Genomic DNA, 12,440 nt, shown 5'->3' with positions numbered 1-12,440 from the left:
AGTTATGTATAACAGCAAGAGATTCTGTGGAAAATACAGTAATATCTGAGACAGAGAACGCTATAAAAGGCCAAGAGACTGAAATGGATAACTGAATATAACAGCACCAAATACTCAGGACCTGATTACGATGGCGGTGAACCCACCACCGGCAGCCTGCATGTGGTGGGTTCCCTGCCCTCGTGCGGCCATTCTCCGTCCACCAGATAAGGATGGCAGGCGGTGTGCTGGCGGATGGAAAGGCCGTTCACCCCGGGTACGATCGCATATGCTACTTACCAGTATGCATCTGTTCTTGGCATGTAGGGCTGCTGACATTCATATCTGTGCATAGATCGCCGCCTAGTGTTGGGTCCGGATGATTGCACATTGTTGTCCTGGAAGAGTCTTCGAAGTATCACGAGATAGGTGGCTCCTCCCCTGGACTACAGTGCGCATGGGCATCCTCTCCATCCTCAGATTGATTTTTGCCATTGTGGCAGTGATGGAGTAGATACAGTAAGTGATGACCATGCTATACAGTAATTCTGAGTGCTGCAGCCGCTACAGGCGCCGGGGAGGAGGGTGGGCGATATGAATGAAAACAGCCCTACATGCCAAGAACAGATGCATACTGGTAAGTAGCATATTCGGTTCGAGGCATGTGGGCTGCTGAATTCATATCTGTGCATAGATTATATAGCAGTCCCTCCATTAGCGGCAGCTGCCCGTGTCAGCTGCAACAGTCTGAAAAAGGGTCTTGAGAACAGCCTGTCCTACAGCTGCCTGCTGTTTTGAATGTACATCTACACAGTAGTGTTTAGTAAATGTATGTATAGTGGACCATGTGGCTGCTCTACATATTTCCTCTAAAGGAATGTTCCCTAGGAAAGCCATGGACGCCCCTAACTTGCGTGTTGAGTGGGCTCTTGGAGGAATCGTTAATGTGCGTTTAGCTTTTTGATAGCAAATTTGAATACATTTAACGATCCATCTGGCTATCCCTGCTTTGGAAATGGCGTTGCCCTTGTGTTGTGGAGAAAAGGCAACGAACAGTTGTTTTGTTTTCCTAAAATCCTTTGTTCTGTCTATATAGTACATGAGGGCTCTCTTTACATCTAGTGTATGGAGCATTCTCTCTGCGACATTTTCTGGATTTGGAAAGAAAACAGGCAGTTCAATAGTCTGATTCATGTGGAACTGCGATATCACTTTAGTCATGAATTTGGGGTTGGTACGTAGTACAACTCTGTTTGCGTGAACCTGTATGAATGGCTCTTGAATGGTTAGTGCCTGGAGTTCACCAACTCTTCTCAACGAAGTGATTGCCACTAAGAAAGCTACTTTCCAGGTGAGGAATTGAATCTCACATGAATGTAGAGGTTCAAAAGGTGGACCCATCAATCTGGTGAGGACCACATTCAGGTTCCACACCGGTGCCGGTGGGTGTGTTGGAGGAATCCCTCTTTTGAGTCCCTCTAAGAAGGCCTTGATGGCAGGCACTCTGAATAAAGAGAGTTGCTGCCTGTTCTGAAGATAGGCCGCTAGTGCGGTTAAATGTATACGGATGGTGCTGTATGCCAGATTGCATCGGTATAAGTGTAACAGGTAACAGATGATGTTCTGAATGGATGCATCCAGCGGGTTAATGTCATTGTTTTTACAGTAAATGACAAATCTTTTCCATTTAGCCGCATAGCAAGCTCTGGTCGTGGGTCTCCTGGCCTCCTTGATGATATCCATACATTCTGGAGGCAGGTTCAGGTAGCCAAACTCTAAGACTTCAGGAGCCAGATCGCCAGGTTCAGCTGTTGCAGATCTGTTTGCTGAATTTCGCCATGGTTCTGTGTTAAAAGTTTGGGTGTTAGCCGCAGTCTTTGAGGCGGCACCACGGAAAGTTCTAATAACGTGGTGTACCATGGCTGGCGTGCCCACATTGGAGCAACCAGGATGAGTGTCATTGAGTGTTGCCTTAGTTTGCATGCCACTAGCGGTATTAATGGCGCTGGGGGAAAAGCGTACGCAAATCTGCCCGACCAGTTCATCCATATCGCATTGCCCTGCGACTGTGGATGCGGGAACCTGGCGGCAAAGCTTTGGCATTTTGCGTTTTCCCTTGTGGCGAATAGGTCTATCTCTGGATGACCCCACTGCTGGAAGTACGGTTGGAGTACTGATGGATGTAGCTCCCACTCGGCATTTGGTGGCTGTGTCTGCTGAGCAGATCCGCCATTTGGTTGTCCTTGCCCGGGAGGTGTTCTGCCATGAGGAACATGTTCCTTTGAATGGCCCACTTCCACATGCTCTGAGCCAGATGAGACAACTGTGGAGAGTGTGTTCCTCCCTGCTTCTGTATGTAGTACATGGCAGTCATGTTGTCCGTCCGGATCAACACGACTTTGTTGCACAAGTGTACTTTGAATGCCTTCATTGCCAGGAAGATTGCCATCAGTTCCAGAAGGTTGATGTGCATCTTCTGTTGCTGTGTCGTCCATAGTCCCTGCACTGTGTAATTGAGTACATGAGCTCCCCATCCCTGGAGAGACGCGTCCGCCGTCAGGATTATTTGTGGAACAGGCTCTTGGAACGGTCGTCCCTTGCAAAGGTTTTGTAGATTCCACCAATGCAGAGAGTTGTATGCCCGACCGCTCACCAACACTAGGTCTTTCAACTGTCCTTGAGTCTGATTCCATGGACGTGCCAAGCACTCCTGAAGCGGGCGCATATGTAGTCTCGCGTGCGGGACTATGAAGATGCAGGAGGCCATCATGCCTATCAACTGCATGAACACTCGCGCTGGAAGGGAGTGTTGAGGTCTGAACTTTTTATCAGCAGTTGTATGCTGTTGATCCTCATCAAATTTGGCTGAGCTTTGGCTGCCAGAGTGTCTATGGTCACGCCCAGGTACTGCCGTACGTGGGCGGGTTGAAGATGTGACTTCGGATAATTTAGTGAGAATCCCAGACTGTGAAGAAGGTGAATGGTGTGGGATATGTGGCTGGCACACTGCTGGGCTGACTTTGCCTGAACAAGCCAGTCGTCCAGGTAAGGGAAGACGTGAATGTGCTGTCTCCTTAAGTGTGCAGCCACTGTCGCTAGGCACTTGGTAAAGACTCTGGGCGCCGTTGTTACTCCGAAAGGGAGGACTTTGAACTGATAATGCTGATCCTGAAGAGTGAACCTGAGATATTTTCTGTGCGATGGGTGTATGGGTATGTGGAAATACGCATCCTTCAAATCCAGTGTTGCTAGGAAGTCTCCCTGACTGAGTAACGGCAGAACCTGCTGGAGGGTGAGCATATGAAAATGCTCTGACAGAATGTATTGGTTGAGAGGTCTGAGGTCCAGTATAGGTCTGAGAGACCCGTCCTTTTTTGGGATCAAGAAGTACAGAGAGTACACCCCTGACCCTTGTTGTTCTACAGGCTCTATGGCTCCTTTCTGCAGCATACTTAGTACTTCCTGCTGCAATAATGTTAAGTGCTCTGCGGACATAGGACAGTGTCTTGGTGGAATGTTGGGTGGATTGGATGTTAATTCCAGACAATAACCGTACTGGACAATTTCTCTGACCCACCTGTCTGTGGTGATGGATCTCCAGACTGGCAGGAACTGTTGGAGTCTCCCCCCGACCGGTGTTATGTGGTCGGGGGGCAGTGACAAGACGTCACTGTTTGTTATTGGCGGAGGACCTGGTGTTGTTGTGTCCTCGTCCTCTGCCTTTGGTGCTGGATCCACGATATCCACCCCTATTGTTCTTATTATAGGTACTCTGGGTACCTCCTTTACTGTACTGCTGCTGGGACCCCTGACCTCTAGCTGCTCCTCTATTCCCGGGGCGACGAAAGGAGCCACTCCGAAACTGCTGCGACTGTAGAGCCCCCATAGATTTTGCAGTTTTTAATCTTTTCCAGTGTAGCGTCAACCTCTGGGCCAAATAAAAAGTCTGGGTTGACTGGTTGATTCAAGATATTATTTTGAATCTCTGGTTTGAAACCTGATATTCTCAGCCATGTGTGCCTCCTCAACATCACACTAGTGTTGCTTGCCCTTGCTGCAGTGTCAGCTGCATCTAGTGCGCATTTGATGGACGCATTTGTAATGAGTTGTCCCTCTCTGATGAGGAGCTCCGCTCCATCTTTGTAGTCATCTGGTAGGTGTTCTAGCAGTGTTTCTAGGGTGTCGTAGTGTGACCTGTCGTATCGGGCCAGGAGTGCCTGAGTGTTGGCAATGCGCCAGATGTTTGCTGCTTGTGCTGCTATCCTTTTTCCTGATGTTTCTAGCACTTTGGACTCCTTGTCCTTAGGAGGAGCATCACCGGTAGTCTGCGAGTTAGCTCTCTTGCGAGCATTAGAGACTACCATGGAGTCCAAAGGCAATTGACCCTTAATGTACATGGGGTCTCCTGGGGCTGGTTTGTATTTTTTCTCTATTCTCGGGTTCAATACCCGTGCTCTGGTTGTCTCCTTAAAGATGTCCTTAGCATGTTTAATAACCCCTTTTAACATTGGTAGAGTCGTGACCGTTCTTTCTGATGTGTCCACCAAGAAATCCTCCTCCACAGAGTCAGAATGAAGTTCCACTCCGTGATTGGCAGCCACTCTTTCAATGAGGGCGTTAAAAGCAGCAGTATCTTCAGTGGGAGATGGTTTTATATTATAAAGATGAGTGTCAGGAGCATTTTGTGGGTCTCCTGGGTCATTAGGGTCTCCCCATGCTTGATCCTGGTCTTGCTGTTGTTCATCAGGGTCATTATCCACAGGATAAGTGGTATCATCCTCAGTATAGCCCTCTCCAGCATCCGCCTCCGAGTGGGTGGAAGAAAAGGATGGTGGTACCTGATCATATGTGTGGTAAGGTTCGACAAGCACTGGTGTCGAACCTGACGCCATTTTCCTTTTTAGTGGAATTTTGTATGAGTCCAAAGCCTTTTCTGGAATAATTCTCCGCTTGTGGAACAACAGCCTACCAGTGTCGGCGTCGATAAACTGGTCTTGTGAGTCGTCGACATTGGTTCTTTCCATGGACACTGTTCGTGGTTGTTCGATACTCTTCCTAAGTTCGAACATCTTCGGTGTCCCCGGCGGTGGCAATCTAAACTTGATCGGTGCCGGCGCCGAGTGAGCCTTGGCGACCTTGTGCGGTTCGGGACCCGTTTTCAGTTCGAGGCCTCGACGCGGTCTTTGGTTTCTTTCCAGTCTTCGGGTCTTCGATCCGAAGTTTGGGATCGACGCCTTGTTGATCCGGTATTTTGGCAGTGTCAGCACTCTTCGGTGTTGATGTAGTCGGATCGACCACCTTGACCTTGGATGTTGGTGCCCCAACCTTCGGTGCCATAGGCCGCTGCGTCTTCTCGGGACCGAGGGCCTTCTTCTGTTTCTCGGTGCCGAAGTCCTTTTTTGGTTTCTCGGTACCGAAGTCCTTCTTTCTTTGGTCGGTTCCGACGTCCTTCTTCTGTGTCGACGGATTGGAAGGTTGCGATGCCTTCGATCCGACCTGTACCAGTTGCACTTTCGGTTTCGATTTGACCGGTGCTGGTTTTGGTTTCTATTTTACGAAATCGACTCCAGTCCTTTTCGATATTTCCGGCTCTTTTGAAATGTTCGAAGCCGGGCCTTCAGGTGGGGCTGTAGAACGATCCGACCGATCTTGGGTAAGGCCCGTAGGCGATCCCTTGACCTGAGCCTTATCAAGACTATCTCCCTCGGCCTCCGCATCGACGGATTGGCCTAGCTCCTCGCCTGAGCTATCCTCCTCGGCCCCAAGGGCCTCATCGTCGTCTCCTACCTCGTCAATGACGTCTTCGTCCTCGAAGATCTCCTCATCATCGTCGTCATATTGGGAGTCATGCGCCGAAGCATGGCTCGATTCTATCTCTTCGACGCTCTCGACTTCTTCATCCTCGGTGCTGAATATGTTAACCGGGTTAGGCGCCAATTTTTTGGCCTCCAATCTAGCAGCCCGTCTATTCCGAAGGGTCTTCTTCGACCGGAACCGGGCACAGGCCATACACCTGGACTCATCATGATCCGGTGATAAACATTTGTTACACACCGGATGGACATCGACGTGTGGATATTTTGCGTGACATAGAGGACATCTCTTGAAGGGAGTCCTCGATTCCATCTTCGAACGTTGATCGATGGTCGGACCGAAACTCGGTCCGAGAAGGGTGAATGAGTCCAAGAACAAGTATAATAATCTATCGATACCGAACGCAAACAATACCGACGATATCTAAAGGCTTTTGGCCTTAAATAAAGTTTTCCTAACTTGAGCTAAGATAAGCACATCCGAACCCAATGGCGGAAAAAAACAATCTGAGGATGGAGAGGATGCCCATGCGCACTGTAGTCCAGGGGAGGAGCCACCTATCTCGTGATACTTCGAAGACTCTTCCAGGACAACAATGTGCAATCATCCGGACCCAACACTAGGCGGCGATCTATGCACAGATATAAATTCAGAAGCCCACATGTCTGGAACACAGGCAATCATTACGATTGCCTTGTTGACCCGGCCAGCATACCTAAATTGGTGGCAGTGCCCAGCAGGCACCATCCGCCACATTAGGATGCTGCATCCCCGCAATCATCTGTATGGCGGTTCAACCGCCATTCAAAGGCTGGCGAGGATGTAATTTGGGGGCCCATTGTGGGGCCCCGTGTAAAAGGGCATGGGAATTGTGCACTTGGGGGGCACCTATGGTGCCTCCCTACAGTTCCCTGCACCAGGTGGCAGGCACCACGTGGTGCCTGCCATGTAGTGCAGGGAAATGCACAACATGCATTTTGGCCATTGCGGTGGGTACTGCAGCCAGCAGCACCCACCGTAATGGTACACATGCACAATGTGACCGCCACAGTGGCGGACGCATTGTAATTGCATGTGTAGGACAGCCGCCATATGGGCGGGCGGTCCTGATTCCCGGAATGATGGCGGACGTACTTATGTTCGTCCGCCATCATAATCACCCCCTATGGTCGATATAACACCACAAAAAACAGAGCAAATATAAACATGTGTGAATATCACATCATCGGATATAAATGAGGTGAATAAAACATCACAAGTGATAGAGGTTTTTATGAAGCACCAGGAAAATAGATGAAAATAACAGCAGAAAATAAAAAGGGAAAATAAATCAGGATGGAGGGGAATAAAACAGTACCGGAAGCAGAAGTTAATATAACAGAGGTGGCTATAACAACAGCACCACCACCACTAACAGCACCTGAGTCAGAGCTATATTTGGAACTTTAGGAGCAGAGTAAAGTACAACAACATCTGGAATAGATAGAGAGATGTGAATACAACAGATTTAGGGACAGAGGTTAAAATAATAGGACAATGGCCAGTGTGAGAATTAAGAGGTTAGTCCTGGTACAAGGCCTAAGAATGTGGAATACAATGAAGGGTTCACTGATAGAATATTGATGTAAAAAACATTGATGTTAAAAATATCGAAAAAGATATGTAGACTACAAAAATATCGAATCAAAAATATCGATGTTAAAAATATAGATGTAAACAATATCGATTTCAAAATATATATAAAACTAAATAATATATATTAAATACATTACATATTAATATTAATTTTAACAAAATAAATTACATTTAACATATATATTTATAAAATATTACAAATGAACTTAATTGAAAAAATAAACACAAACATAACAATTTATACATATTTACTTTAAAATAATAAACTATTATCTCTTATTTATTTTAAAACTTTAAAATTATATAAACATTAATTATGTATATATGTATATATATATATATATATATATATACAAAAATAATTTAAAATATTAAACAAAATTCTAGAATAAATTAAAACATTAAACTATGAAAAATATTTAAACTGATATTGCCCAGTCCAATCAGTGCAACAGTAGGAAAAGTGTTGGATAGCAAAATAATTAAATTTACTATTTCAACTCCATTGAGTGCAACAGTAGATAAAGTATTGGATAGCGGAAAGGTAAAAATTACGATTCCCACTCCAAAGAGTGCAACAGTAGAGAAAGTGTTGGATAGCGGAGGGTAACAATTACTATTCCAACTCCAGTGAGTGCAACAGAAGGATGAGTGTTGGATAGCGGAGATATAAAAATTATTATTCCCACTCGAATGAGTGCACCAGTAGGGAAATTGCTTATAGTGTAGGGGTAAAAATTACTATTCCAACTCCAGTGAGTGCAACAGTAGGGAAAGTGCAGGTTAGGGGAGTGGTAAAAATTACTTTTCCCACTCCAGTGAGTGCAACAGTAGGGAAAGTGCTGAATAGTGAAGGGGTAAAAATTACTATTCCAACTCTAGTGAGTGCAACTGTAGGGAAAGTGCTGGCTAGTGGATGGGTAAAAATTACTATTCCCACTCCATTGGTGCAACTGTAGGGAAAAAAGTACACAATTACCAAATTAATTACAGATTCATGAATTTAAATTAATTAACAAACAATTATTAATTCATCAATTAAAAACAAATTACTTCCCACCCTTCTCACCCTTTACACCTATAAAAACCACAACAGACACCTAAAATTAATTACACAATTATCAAAATTAGTGACAAATGAATTAATTAAAATTAATTGACCACCAATTATTAATTCATCAATTAAAAACAAATTACAAACTACTTCCCATCCTTCCCACCCTTTAAACCTATAAAAACCACAACACACACCTAAACTTAATTACTCAATTACTACAATTAATTACAAATTAATTAACATTACTTAACCAATTATTAATTCATAAATTTAAATTAAATTACTTTCCAGCCTTTACACCTATAAACACCACACACACACCTAACGTGAATAACACAATTACCATAATTAACAATTAAGTAATTAAAATTAATTAACAATCAATTAATAATGAAATAATAATAAATTAACTTACACATTTAACACTATAAAATATCAATTGAACAAATAATAAATAAAAATTAATCAATAAATGTAATATAATTAAATAACTTCCCACCGTATTCCCCTACAAAACCCACAACCCGTTACGGAACTAAAAAACGCAAAATGTAATAATTAAATAAAAATTAATAATAATATAATTAAATTACTTCTCACCCTATTCCCCTATAAACGCACAACCCGCCACAGAACTAAAAGCGTTAAATTCAAATAAAAAAAAGAATTAATACATTTAATATAATTAAATTACTTTCCATCCTATTCCCCATAAATCCACAATCCACTATGGACTGAAAGCGCAAAATTAAATAAAACAAAATGAATATGCTACAAATGTAACACATATATTAAAAATACAAACAATTCTTATACAAAAAAACATACAACACATACATATACATATAAAATATGTACTAAAATACATAATAATAAAAAACTATATTTTTAAGAACTAAGGGGTCTAATAGGATGGCGGTCCAAAAATCACTCCGACCGCCATGGTAGTGGGAAAACACCGCCCGTTAGGACCGCGGGAAAACCGCCGGTCCAATTAGTATGCTCCGCAGTCGAAATCCAACCGCAGCGGTCGGATCGTGACAGTTAACATTGTGGCAGTTGCTGCTGCCAGCAGCACCGCTGCGATGTCCACAAAAGCATGTCCTGCATGTCCCTGCACTGTGTGGCAGGCACTGGACAGTGCCTGCCACCTGGTACAGGGACATGTAGGGGGGTACCATGGGTACCCCCAGTGTACCCACACACCCGCCAACACATTGGGGGCCCGCAATGGACCCCGGAGACATTCTCCGCATGCCTTTCCATGCTGGTCCCACCGCCGCAGAAAGGCTGGGTTCCGCCGGCATCATAATCCTGCTGGCTGTGCTTGGCCCTGATACACCACATTTGTAGCGGTCCAGCTCCGCCCACCAGGCAAATGGGCGGACTGCAACCGGACGAAAAGTTGCGGGCGGAAAATCACACCACTGCGGTCACGACCGCAAAGCTAATCGGACCAGCGGATTTCAGGGTTACGATCGCGGGCGGATGTCCGCCGCCGGTCCGGCGGTTGCTACCGCCGGCCCGGCGACAGCCATCTGCCTGTCATCTTAATAGACCCCTAAATTTTTGCAAACGATATTAAACACTTCGATGTTTTTAAAATCGATATTACTTACCTTAATACGATATTATTGACCACAATATTCTTGCTGTCGATATTTCTGACCCACGATATTAATGACTCGATAATTCTGCTACTCGATATTCTGACTCTGCACCACAACGAAGATGGTGCCTGAGACATAGATTATCAGTCCAGCCTTCGAGCCATAGGTAATAGTTCCTGTATCTTTAGCCTTTCCTTCCAGGCCCATTTGAGGTCACCTGCACAACAGGGAGTTAGTTGCGGGCTATCATTGGCACTTGTGCACTTTGTTAAGATGTTGCATCACTCCTTGGTTTGTCGCTCGGCCTTACTGTCCTATCACATTTGTTTTGCTTGGTCGTTACCTTCAGAGCTAGTTAGGCAGGTTGTTTATGCGTCTTCGGTTGTGCTTCCTTCCTGCACAATTGCTGTCTCCTGTATTTTGCTCTTTGCCTAGTTGTTGGGAACATCCCCTAATCTTCCACAACGATAATCATGACCCCAGGAAAGGAAGGCAGGATAAAAGACAATTCAGTAGGGAAATAAATATTATGCTAATATATTTAGTAGGTGGCTCATGTATTGATGTATGACTTTAATCTGGGTTTAAGATGCATGTTCCACTAACCACCTGTACCTGCAGAACAGAACAGAGGGTCAGGTTCTCACAGCCCTGGATTACATCCTGTGGAGGCCCCTAGGCAGTTGAAATTTCCAACCCCTCCCCCCCACTCCTTGGCAAATTATCTACTAATACCCAATGCACCGGATTAGTTTTTTTACAAACTGACAGTTGCCAGACGATGAGTTTTGAAGAGACAAATTTTTATGTGAATATGTCGTCTCTGGTTTATGTACTTTAAGTTGTTAGTGGGTACATTACGTTAATACAGTATTTTCTCCATAGAATCTTTAATGTAAAAATGTTGTTTCTTTGAGTTGATTAATTTTATTTCTGTCTTTCAGAAACAAGATTTAAGACAGCTTGATTGCAATTTTCTTGAAAGATCAAATCAATATTATTTTGATCCTTTGTTGCGGGCCCCCTAAAAGGAGTGGGGCCCATAGGCCGGTGCCTACTTTTCCTATTTGGTAGTTGGTAACTGGGTTCTTATCTTATTCCGGGTCATTTGGTCCTTCACAGACAGATCTGAAAACACAGCACTAGATATAGAGGTGAATAAAATAGCACTGTAGAAGGAGGTGAATTTAACAGCACTGAGACTTTTCCAACGTTACAAAGTTCTATAGAAAGCTTTACAGCTTTACAAAGGTTGCACATTTTTAACAGTTGCCTTATTTGCCAGAAAACTGACTTTTGCAACAACCTGTGTTGCAGAAAGGAAACTTGAACAAAACAAATATGTATAAATTTGCTATTGCGCATCGACTAATGCATCAAAAGGTAAACTGCCAGAAAATAGAGTCTGCATACATTTTTCATCTTGGCTGGATCCAATTAGTGTGAAAATTATCTCGGAAAACACAGAAAAGCATTGGACAGGCAAAGGAGAGGACAAAGCAGGAAATTTTATGAACAGTGCAGGTTAGGAACTGTGCTAAAATATACATTGCTTGGGTACTGTCACTTGCGTTGTTTTCCTTAGCTACTACTGCTCCTTTTGTAGGTGTTTGATAAGGTCAAAGTAGTTACAGTGCTAAACAGGGGAGCAACTAGACCCGAACTTGGGGGGGGGGGGCTAAGATTCCCAGCCAGGGCTGGCCCTAGCACTGGTCGTGCACGGTCCAACAGTCTTTTTTGGCGCCCCTCCCCATTTCTTCCTTCTCCATGAATTCCCTCACCACCACTCACCCACACAATGCACCTCATCTCGCTTAGGCACTTTTCTGACAAACATTTAATTTTTTTAATGGGGCTACTCGTAGTTTACTCACAATTATTTCTGTGATCTGCATGGTCCACGTTTTTTGTAGCAGGCACAATAACCCTCTGTGCTATGTGGGTGACAGGAGAGCAAATGTGAGTTCACGGTAAGCGATGCAACGGTGTGAGAGTAGGGTAAGAGAAGTCACTGCAGGGTGAGTGAGGTGACCATATGAATTTGGGGGAAGATGTAAATGCAGAGTGGGACGAATAAATGTATGGTTAGTGATGGACTTGTTTGTGTGAGATTGCAGAGTGAGCGGTAAGGGGAACAGGTGAGTGAAGTGTCCCATGAGTGCAGGGTGAGTAGTGTGCTCGTGTGACTGCAGGGTGAGGTACAGGGTGAACAGCACAAGTGCATTGTGAGTGCAGAGTGATCACTGGGAGTGCAGAGTGAGCGGTGTGCTCATGTGACCGCAGGGTAAGTGGAGTGAGAATGGCATGAGTTCATGGCGAGTAGCATAAGTGCTGTGAGGTCATTG

Source organism: Triturus cristatus, chromosome 3_2 (genome assembly GCF_964204655.1).
Source record: "Triturus cristatus chromosome 3_2, aTriCri1.1, whole genome shotgun sequence".
Classification (NCBI taxonomy): Eukaryota; Metazoa; Chordata; class Amphibia; order Caudata; family Salamandridae; genus Triturus; species Triturus cristatus.
The sequence above is the reverse complement of the archived record's forward strand: the minus strand, read 5'-3'. Positions refer to the sequence as shown.